Here is an 11,175-nt window from a genome sequence, read left to right as displayed (position 1 = left end):
GGACTGATACCAAATGAGTTGCTTATTTTGCCCTTAATGTTTTGGACCTGTGATGAGTTCAAACATTTTCAAGCAAAAATATGGCTCGAAATGTCTTTAAAGACAAAAAGATGCATTTTTATTTGTATGGAGATAATATGTTGCATTTTAAATGTAGGGGGACAAAAAATTACAAAAGTAAAATTTGAGAGACCATTGATATCATTTTCCCTATTAAAGATGCATGGAGCTTTAGCCTTTCGCATATGCTATAAAAGATAGGGTGAATTACACTAACATTCTCTCAGGATTTAGCAAAATTTAGGGTTCTCCCGTCTTGATTTTAAAAAACATGAACCTCCCCTGTCATTTATTTAGAAACATAAGAAACTTTCCTTTAAGTAGTTTTGTAACAAATTTACTTCAATATACCCATAATGCTTTTATAGTGGATAAGTAATTATTAATGATATTTAAGTAAGTCTACCAAAAAAAAAGAACAGGATGTGTTATAATTTCTTTTTATCAAAATTTATGGTCAAAAAAATTGATGACACTTAATGTATTTACAGTTATAAAGGCCCTCAGTCACTTTTATCTTTTTTTTTTCAGTAAGTGCTTGTATTTTTAAAATATTTAAATTAGCTTTTTTCTTTCTCTGCATGAACTTAGCATTTAGTTGATGTCTTGATTCTATTAGTTTATATTCAAGTATATATAAGTTGAGATTTCACTGAATTAACGGATTTGACTTGTGCATGGATTGGACACACCTCACTTTCATTTTATTCTATTTTATTTTAGGAATAAATACATATATATACCTCTATATTTGGATTGACAAAAATATGAAGCCAATGAAATGAATGATATTGGTCTTCAATTTTTATAAATAAATCTCTCCATTCTACTTTTCTATGAATAAATAACATAGGAGAGAATTCAAACATTTAATTTTAAAAACTCCTTTTTTCTTTAATACAAAGAACATGAATAAGAAAAGAAAAAGGTAAAACTGTAAAGTCAAAACTATCATAAATGCTAATTGGATGAAAAGCGATGATAATGGAAGTCAATGTTATTTTGAAATAAACAAGAGAGGGCTTTTAGTGCTAAAAAAAAGTCTCTTAGTTCTGCAAAAACTATTAGTATAATTTACCCTAAAAGATATTATTGTTTTTGTAATGCAAATGCTTCAGAACTATATTGCATATATACTAAGATTTGCAAAGTTTGACATGTTAATCAACTCAGAATGAAAATAATCAATGTCACTCCAAAGTCCAAATTAATTGATCATAATATTTGGACATATTCATGAATGCAGGACAAGAAGGACATGAACCTTATCCTCTTCACAATGCTGCAAAGTATCTTAAGATACAAGAGTGACTAGACTAAGTGCATTTGGTATATATCTCTATTTTCTTCATAGATAATTTCATAAACTTCTCTTGAGATTTGTGACAATATCATTTGATACCTCTGAACTTTGAGAAATCTCATTGATCTACCTTATTTTCAAAATTTTATAACTTTATCAACTCATTTCAAAATATATAATTGAAAAACTCATTTTGGGAGAGATAAAATATTTCTATTCCAAAATTTCCCTTTTCTTGTGGACCTTTATTTTTATAACAAACCAAGTTAAATCCTTAATTACAACATATTAATGAGCATGAAAGACATTTTGCCATTTTTGGAGTCATTAGTCTAGACAAAAACTGCAAAAGAAAAATGGTTATAATTAGAAAATATAGCATTCTTGAAAATTCCTCAAATGAGTTTCTAAATATATTGTTAATAATTAACCTTTCTCTTGCTTTCAAACCATTGATTTGGATAAAGAGTTAGAACATTTTAAAAAAATTAAACTATTTATAAAATTCTAAGTTCATCCAAAAGTATTTTGTAATAAAGAAAGTTACTTTTATTTTTTTTGAAAACATGTCAAATGAGTTTGTAAACATAATTTTAGATGTTGTTTCTGTTTTTAATATTCAAACCATCAGTCTATATAGAAAAATTTAGAAAGTTCACATTTTTAAATTTGTAAAACTCCTCAAATTAATGAAAACACCTGGTAGTCAATGAAATAATTTTTGTTGACTTGAAGCACCTTAAACATACTCTTGAATTGTAGTCGTTTGTACATTAAAAACAACTACTCATATAATTTATTTTATTATAAATATGTTTTCATAATATTTGTCTTATTTTCCAACTTTTAGTAATATATTTTCACTTTTGGAAAAATAGTAGGCTAACACAAGGGCAATTTGGCATGAAAATGCATCCTCTCTATAAATATTAGTTTCTTAATAACATTTTTTCTTTGAAATGGATTAATAATGTTACAAAAAGTTGAAAATAAGGGAGGTATGTGAGATTTCTCAAAGTTTAGGTGTACCAAGTGATATTGCCACTTTCTTTACATTGGCGTCGTACCAAATACAGCAAATCATCTCTTCAAAGCCCAACTACATCGTTGACTGATGCCACGGCCCCTTTGACCGCAATTTTGCACAGAATTACCTATAAGTAGAGATCAATCTTCATGAGCTTTCCCATCCTTCACAAAATCTGTTTCCTTGAGCAAAAATGGGTTCGAAGACACTTCTTTTCTATTGCATTTCCTTGACTATAGTGTTAATGATTACCTCAGAGGTGACTGCTGGGGAATTGGCTGAGTCATCCAAGTCAGTTGACAATTGCAATACATTTGATCTCTACTCCAATTTCGTCCTTTTATTTTAGGACCACAAATTTCACCTTTCAAATCATGTGCTCCCTTTATCCCAAATTATTTATCACATTTTGGGATTCAAAATTAATTTGAATCTAATATAAAACAAACGTAAAGATAGGGATGATATTTAAAAAAATCACAGTTAATTTTGATTTTGATAAGATGACAAACATTTAGGGGACATTTCAAATTAGAAAATATGACACTGTAAATTGGGCGAAGGGAGTACTATTTTTGTTGTACATTTAAAGCGTTAGAGTATTACGAAACATAGCTGAGACCTACTTTGCAGTTTAAATTCACCTTAATTTGTCAAGGTGTACGTTTAACGGTTTAAGTATAGAAGCCTCCCTGACTTGGGGCTTGGGGTATCGCGGTTAATCATCGATTGCTGGCTATAATAAAACTACCTATTAGTTCGCAGTGTTTAACCATTTTATTGGTATATGTAAGGATACTAAATATGCATGGCACATACTTTGAAAGACAAACTCTTGATCGAGTATGAAATCATTATAGATTTTGCTCCTCATACCCTGGTTAGTCTATGGAGGTTGAGCCTCGGAACTATTGAAGCCAGCTTCTGGCACTGTCACGAATGTTTAAACTACTACAACTAAGATCTTGAGAAGTGATGTAATAATAATATCCACAGTATGTACTTGCTAGTTTGGTATTTCGATTATGTGAATGTGTAATTATATGTCTCTTTTATGAGCACTTTTAGTGTCACGGCAAAGCAATCTCATGCCATATGAAGTCATTTTAGTGGCTTTGCACCTATGTTTTTTTAACTCGAACCGAATAGTGACTCCGCTGAATTGAGGAGTCAAGAGTCAATGAATTTGACCGGTCAAGTTGTAATTTAACCAAATGACATTATAATGATATTATAAATATATTTTTATTATTCATAAAAATGAAATAGTATAGAAAATTACCCACCTACCTGGCATATTAGGCGAGTTTATAACTGATACAAAGAATTTAATTTAAAAAATTATATAAATTGAGGCTAGAGAAATAATTTGGAAAATGTGCACACTGTGATTTACAAATTCTTGAAATAATTAAGGGTCAAAATAGAATACTAAAAATATTAGGGCATCAAAATCTAGGGAACCTCCCCTGAAGTTTCTCTTAATATCACTTGGCATTCCTAAAGTTTCAAAAATATCACTTACCTACCTTATTTTTATTATTTGTATAACAAAACTTTTAAAAACCCTAAATTAACCTTTCACTTCAAGAAAACCATCACGTCAAAAACAATCTCTTATTATACTACTACATCACAATGCTATACCACATAAAAATATAAATTTGAAAAATAAAAAAGATATTTGAAAAGAAATACACTTGCATCAATTTAATTTTATTTGCTCAAAACTGATTTCTTATGAATTTATATTTTTTTTAACAACTTCTCAACCATTACTCAAATCATTAAACTATGCCAATCATTATAAAAATCAACTCAAAATAAGCAAATAAATCATACTTCACTTTATCACAATCACAAAAAGTAAAAAGCAAACAAAATTTAATTTATTATAATTTACAAATCAAATATTGCATAGCTATCCAAAAAATATGAGTAAGAGAGAATGATGGAGATGTCGCGCCCCACTTTTTGAATGCGAATGTGTTGTGTGTGTGAACGTGTGATAGTGAAAATAAAAGGCCATGGGACTTAGAATGCGACGGTTTGGCCAAGTGAAGTTCAAAAGGGTTTTTTGTATCAAAAATGGAGTCGCCACTTGGTATAGAGTTAGGGTGTACCAAGTCACCCAAAAAATGATTTTTTTGTTTTTGAATAAAAAAGTAAATAAACCCTTTTTGAGAACTTTTGGGTCTGCGTAACCAAAAAGAGGGATCGGGGGTCACATTTGACGAAGGGGAAGGCAAGGATAAAAATCCAAGGCACCCCTTCGACCTAGCCAAGGCTAGTTGCGTGACTTAAACCAATTTTTCCTAATTTTTCTACCCAAGGTATGTATCGCGTATTGGATATGTCTATATGAATGCAAAAACCTAGACCTAGGGGTATTGGGGGAAATTTCTCTTCAAAGGTTGAGTGGTGCCAATCACATTAATTGTGAAGTCCAATAATGATCCTTTTGGAGAGGTCACACCTACACCTAAATGACGTGAAAAATGAGTGGAATGCATGCCATGTGAAAGTGTGAGTTTGTGTGAAGTGAGAAAAATGATAAAAGTAATAAGATATAAGTGAAGGTGTGCAAATGTAGATGAAAGTACTCGTGTGCGAGTGAAGATAAAAATGTTCGTGCGCAAGTGAAGATAAAAGGGTTCGTGTGCAAGTGGAGACAAAAAAGTGTTCGTGTGCAAGTGAAGGTGATAAAAAGGTGCATGTGTGCAAATGAGACAAAAGTGAAAGTGTAATGATAGAGTGGATTGAGAATGCATGAGCCTAGGGAATTCATGCATATTGGGTACGGGGAGACCTAAATCGTGACTTGATTTTCCCTTTGATAGAGAGGATACAAGCATGCTAAGGCTTAGAAAAAGCCACACTCGTCTATATCCCATATTTAAGGGGACTTTCAAGCAAATGAACCCTATAACTAGTATGAGATGCAAAAATCCTAAAATGAGGGGAAAAGAGGTTCGAGGAGCATGCCAGATGATAAAACTAAGGAAAAATGCATGATATGTAGTGAACAGGCAAATAATGTACTAATGAAAAACAAAGGAAAAATCCTATTGGGTTTAGCGTTGGACTAGCCCTTTCTATGAAGTCCTAATGAAATAATGAGCCACAACTAGCGTTGGACTAGTGTGGTGACGTACATTCATCCATTCCATTCATTCATAGTTATGAAAGCAAGTAGACATGCCAAAACGCTCGTAAACACATAGCACGTAACACTTAGCATGCTCGACTAGATGCAAGAGCCTAATAAAGCAATTAAACATGTAGCAACGAAAGCAAGCAACCAAGGGGGAAGGGGAAGTGGACCAGATGCTCTCCGAGCCCTATCTATTACAAGCCAAGAGGTGTACACATACCCCATAAAACATAAAGGGGAAGGGGAAATGGACCAGATGCTCTCCGAGCCCTATCTATTACAAGCCAAGAGGTGTACACATACCCCATAAAACTTAAATAAAAGTAAAAAACAAGCAAATGCATGCAAGGAGGTAAGGAAAGCGATGTAGACATGCATATTCACATAACACGTAGGAGCACGTAGGGTCAAATGGAGTGCAAATGAGGGATAGAGTGTACCTCCCTTGAATTGACGCCCCAATGAAGTGAAATTATTCAATTACCCTCCAAAATAATAAAAGGGTCAAGGCACCACTTTATTTAAGAAAAATTAAAAGAAATGGGCAAAACAAAGCGCACTTAGCCATAAAGTCCCTAAAGTCATAACTTAAGTGCAATTTAAACTAAGCATAGTAGTTAATTGAAACAAACAAGCAATGAAGTTGCACAAATTAAAATTAACAAGGACCAAAATGATGAAATTCTCTAATTGATTGGGTCATAGTGAAATAAAAGGGGACTTGGGGGGCTAAAGTGCAAATTTTAAAAGTTATTTCATGCATGCAATGCAATGTATCGCAGGAAGACAGATTTCTGCAACAATTCTTATACTCTCAACTTCAAAAACCTTGCCCGTACATTCACACAATCATCTCAAACTAAAACCTAACCTCATGTTCTTGTTAAACTTATCATTCATAAAAGGAAATGGCAGAAAACAAAGTGAGGAAGATTTTCATGCAAACAAGAATGCAGACTAGGCTCTCGGCAAAACAGATTTCATTTCCATTTTTCTGCTGCAAATTCAAATTCCAAACACAAAGTTCCATTCACAGGTTCAATTTTGAGGAGAACTTCACCTACCAAACATCAAACTCTAGACCAAACAAACGAGTATAGAATCTTAACACCTAAACAAGCAAAAAACATAAAGGAATCTCATGCCAAAGATGCAAAGAAACTCATGCATTTCTGCAATTTTCTGGTCAATGTTGCTTCTGCAACTTAAAGAAAACAGCCAGCTGCATTTTTGTCCACAAACTTCGACCATCAAATGCAATCTTTTGGCAAACAAAGTTCATGCAAAACCTTCTAATCATCTCCAATCAAGAACCTTTAACACTCCAACGAATAAACAAAAACTGAAACCATTGCCTATGAATGAAAATTTTCAGCAAACCGAGAGTGAAACTTGCTGAAATTTTCTATTGCAGCAACTCCCTTGCTCAGCCTAAACGAATTCAGGTAGGACAAACCAAATGCAAGAATCTAGAGGCACAAACTTGGGGAAGGGAGAGGGAAAGGACAAAACACCACTAAATGATATGAACACTTGCTGCAAAATTTCAGTCACGACCTTCCTGTTTCGCGAGGGAACGTGAACTAGTGACTTTTGTTCAGGAATTCTCACTCAAACAAATTCAAAACACAACTACCGAAATTATACTAACCAACAAAGCATTCTGCCAACAAACAAAGCATTCAGACGATTACCGTGCTAATCAACAAGGAATCCGCATCCAGTTTTAGAAGAGGCAAACAAGAATGGGGTTTAAAGCTACCTCCTTTACTGCCTTTTTGGGAACGAATCACCGTGGGGGATGCTGGGGTTAGCAAGATCCACCGAACCCAGGTCACAAAGTTCAGTACAGGGCTGTGAAGCCCGAAGCTTTGGCCCCGAAGTCTCCTCCCTTGCTGTCGGCTGCTTCCTTTCAGTTGTTTTCAGTTCTTCCTCCAAAGCTTTCCTCTGGTTCCTTTCTTTTCTTATCCCAGAATCTCCCTCGCTCTCGCTTCTAATGGATGGTCCCCTTGCTCTCTCTTGGACACTTTCTGCCTTCTCCTGCTGGTTTTTCTTTTGGCCGTTCCTCCCCCTAATCTCCTCTCTCCCGTATCTTCCAAGAACTTCTCTGTTTTTTCTTTTTGTTTCCAGCCGTCAGCTTGCTCTCTCCCTCTATCTCTCCCGTCGCCCCTTCTCACAGCCGACCCTCTCAACTCCCCAGACTCCCTTAGTTTCTGCCTTCTCAATCCCGCTTCCCTCTCTTTCTCTCGCTGTTTCCTTTCTATCCCTCAGCTGTTACCCTTAGCTTTTCTTTCGCTGTTTTTTCTTTTCTCTCCCGTCAGCCCCCCCTTGCGGCTGCTGCTGCCTTTTTCTTTTATATCCACTTCCAAATCTCCTAAACCCTTCCTTGAATGGTCAGGATGAAAGCCAGCCTCTGCCTTCATCTTGCCCTTCAATGGCACGTACGAAGCTAACCCTTTGCAAGCTGCCAAAAATGCAGCTTGCAGGCCGCGATCCTTTTTTTTTTTTTTTTTTTTTTTTTTTTTTGGTTTTCAAGAAAATTAATTGATTAACATAACTAATTTAACAAAATACATAATAATAAAAGAAAAACTAATGAAGAAAGCTAAATTAAAATGAAATGCTAACGCTAATTATTCTTGTTTTCTTTTCTTTTCTTTTTCTCTTGTTTTTTTTTTCAAATTAATAGATGAAATGGTAAAATAAAGTAAAAAAAACAGTAATTTAATTAATCGTCAAGTGAAAATGAATAAACTAAAAATAAAAAGCGGCAAAACCGCTATTTTCTACTTTTCGCTTTCATTTTATTTTCCACTTTCATTTTTTGTTCTTTGCTTCTTTTTCTTCTTTTTCTTTTCTTTTTCAAGAAAGCCTTGAATAAAACAAAAATGATTGAAAAATATTTTTGATGTTTTTCCTTTTCTTTTTCCTAAAAAGTCTATGCTAATTTTAAACTTAAAAGCTAAAACTAAAAATTAAAACTAAAAGTAAACAACGAATGCAAGCAATCTAAAATGAAAATCATGAAATAGATGCCACATAAAATTATTCAAAATTTGGTGTCTACAGTTTGCCCCTCTTTGTCTGAGTTTTGAAAAAACTTGAGGCAAAGAAGTAGACACCAAATACTTACCTGTGTTATTGGGTTGCAAAAGATTCCAACGAACAGGAATTCTAATACGGGACTGACCCGAACATGAAAAATAAAACGGGACTGACCCGAACAGAAATTTAAAACGGGACTGACCCGAGCAGGGATTTAAAACGGGACTGACCCGAACAGGAATTTTGAAATCGGGATAGACCCACGGGATAGATCCGGACAGAAATGTAAAATTGGGATAGACCCACGGGATAGACCCGGACAGAAATATAAAATTGGGATTGACTAGAGATAGGAAATTCAAATGGGATTGTATGAAGAAAACTGTATAAGACTTTATTTGAAAACGTATCCACAGATTTGCCCCAGTAATGAATTGGTCAGTGGGATTAAACCCGAACCTGCCATGATGATCGACCAGTGGGATAATACCCGATCCTGCCGAGGTGATCGACCAGTGGGATAATACCCGATCCTGCCAAGGTTGGCGGGATGAAACCCGGTCCCAATTTGATAAAAAGCGGTCAGCGGGATTATACCCGGTCCTGCCGAGATTGGCGGGATGAAACCCGGTCCCAATTTGATAAAAAGCGGTCAGCGGGATTATACCCGGTCCTGCCGAGATTGGCGGGATGAAACCCGGTCCCAATTTGATAAAAACGGTCAGCGGGATTATACCCGGTCCTGCCGAGATTGGCGGGATGAAACCGGTCCCAATTTGATAAAAAGCGGTCAGCGGAACCCGGTCCTGCCGAATAAGCGGTCAGCGGGATAAAACCCGGTCCTGCCGAGCGTCAGCGGGATAATCCTGCGCGGGATGAAACCCGGTCCCCCGCCGGTCCTGCGAGATTGATGAAACCCGGTCCCAAGACGGTCAGCGGGATTAAACCCGGTCCTGCCGAGATTGGCGGATAAAACCCGGTCCCAATGTGAATAAGCGGTCAGCGGGATAAAACCCGGTCCTGCCGAGATTGGCGGGATAAAACCCGGTCCCAATGAAGATAAGCGGTCAGCGGGATTAAACCCGGTCCTGCCGAGATTGGCGGGATAAACCCGGTCCCAATTTGATAAGCGGTCAGCGGGATAAACCTGGTCCTGCCGAGGTAAGCGGCCAGCGGGATTAAACCCGGTCCTGCCGAGATTGGCGGGATAAAACCCGGTCCCAATTTGATAAAAATGGTCAGCGGGATCATACCCGGTCCTGCCGAGATTGGCGGGATGAAACCCGGTCCCAATGTGATAAAGTGAAGCTGGCGGCACTAAATCCAGGCCCAACTTGATGTTTGAGATGTTGGCGGCACAAAATCCAGACCCAACGTGGTTTGGTGAATGGTCAGTGGGATAAGACCCAATCCTGCCATCCAATTGATCAAGAAATTGGATTTGATCTTGTCAAGATACAAGAAATTAAATTTGATTTTCCAAGAAACAAAAATTTGAACTTGACTTTGAATTTTCCTGATTTTTCGAGAGAATCTTTTCAAAATTTGCCCCAGTGTAGGGCCCTTTTTCCCTCTTTCTTCTCTTTCTTCGGCATCGACCTTCCACATCACCGAATGCTCCTTCGTCGATTTCAACTATGAATACCTGCACAGGGGGCTTACATGCACTCAAATTTTCATGAAAAAGGCAGCGTGATTGATTTGAAAGTCTTGCTTGAGTCTTTGACGAAATCCTCAAATGGACTATAAAAAATTTGCCCCAGTGTGGGCTTATTTTGTGAAATCTTGGAAATAAAAATTTTGCCCCAGTATGGGCCCATTTGATTGCAAGAAATTGGTTTGGATGTCTCTCCATTTATTTGAACCAAGAGAAATCACACTTTCCAAAACTTAGAAAGTAATCATATATACAACGTGAAGAAATTTGAACGTTGAGTTTTGAACTCATGGCGAAATTTCATGATGAATCTCTCAGAATAACACCAAATTTTCATCCTCACTTTTAGCATCGGTGCCCAGAGTGGCGGGTCACCACTTCTTGTTGGCTCATCTTTCAGGGCTAATCGAATGGGGTGTTATTTCTGATTTGGAAATGGCTAAAGGAAATGGAAGGTCAAGACTTGGCTTATTTTGTGCCCCAATTGTATGTACTCTATTCAATATCACATCTTAGTGAAAGCAAAGAGTTTGTCACCCTTATTTCTTAAGAAAACTTAGTCAACGTATAAGCTTCATGGGCTTGCAAAATTTCGGGTAGAAATGATAGCTAAACATGTAAAAACTGGTTATACCCTTATGATCACGAATGATTGATGGACTTCTTATGAGCATATCCTCACTTTGGGTCGTCATGAAGGAATAAGTCAACGATGGACTTTATTAGCTTGTAATTTGGCTTGAAAACGATAGTTAAAAGATAAGTCTTTCAAGGACATTGCACCGAAGATCGCATTTTTCCCAAAATTGCCCCTATTTTGAACCCAAAGATCTCAGAATTTGTTGGTATTCTTCTCATTATTCAACAGGGACTTCAACATCGAATTTTCTGCATTTTCTTGCATTTACTTTTCTTGCTTTGCTTTTTGC

The 11,175-nt window shown here is 36.2% G+C and overlaps 1 long non-coding RNA gene across 1 annotated transcript; it reads right to left on the bottom strand.

Moving 5' to 3' along the window:
* Positions 1-2,404: 2,404 nt before the first annotated feature.
* On the bottom strand, positions 2,405-2,722 carry LOC113766976. The gene is made up of 2 exons (XR_003467831.1): positions 2,643-2,722; positions 2,405-2,517 (listed from the first exon to the last, which is right to left on the bottom strand). It is a non-coding gene; the product is annotated as an uncharacterized LOC113766976 (long non-coding RNA).
* Positions 2,723-11,175: the final 8,453 nt, after the last annotated feature.

This window comes from Coffea eugenioides, chromosome 3 (assembly GCF_003713205.1).
Source record: "Coffea eugenioides isolate CCC68of chromosome 3, Ceug_1.0, whole genome shotgun sequence".
In the NCBI taxonomy this organism is placed as follows: Eukaryota; Viridiplantae; Streptophyta; class Magnoliopsida; order Gentianales; family Rubiaceae; genus Coffea; species Coffea eugenioides.
Note: the sequence above shows the minus strand (reverse complement) of the source record. Positions and strands in the feature narration are given on the sequence as shown.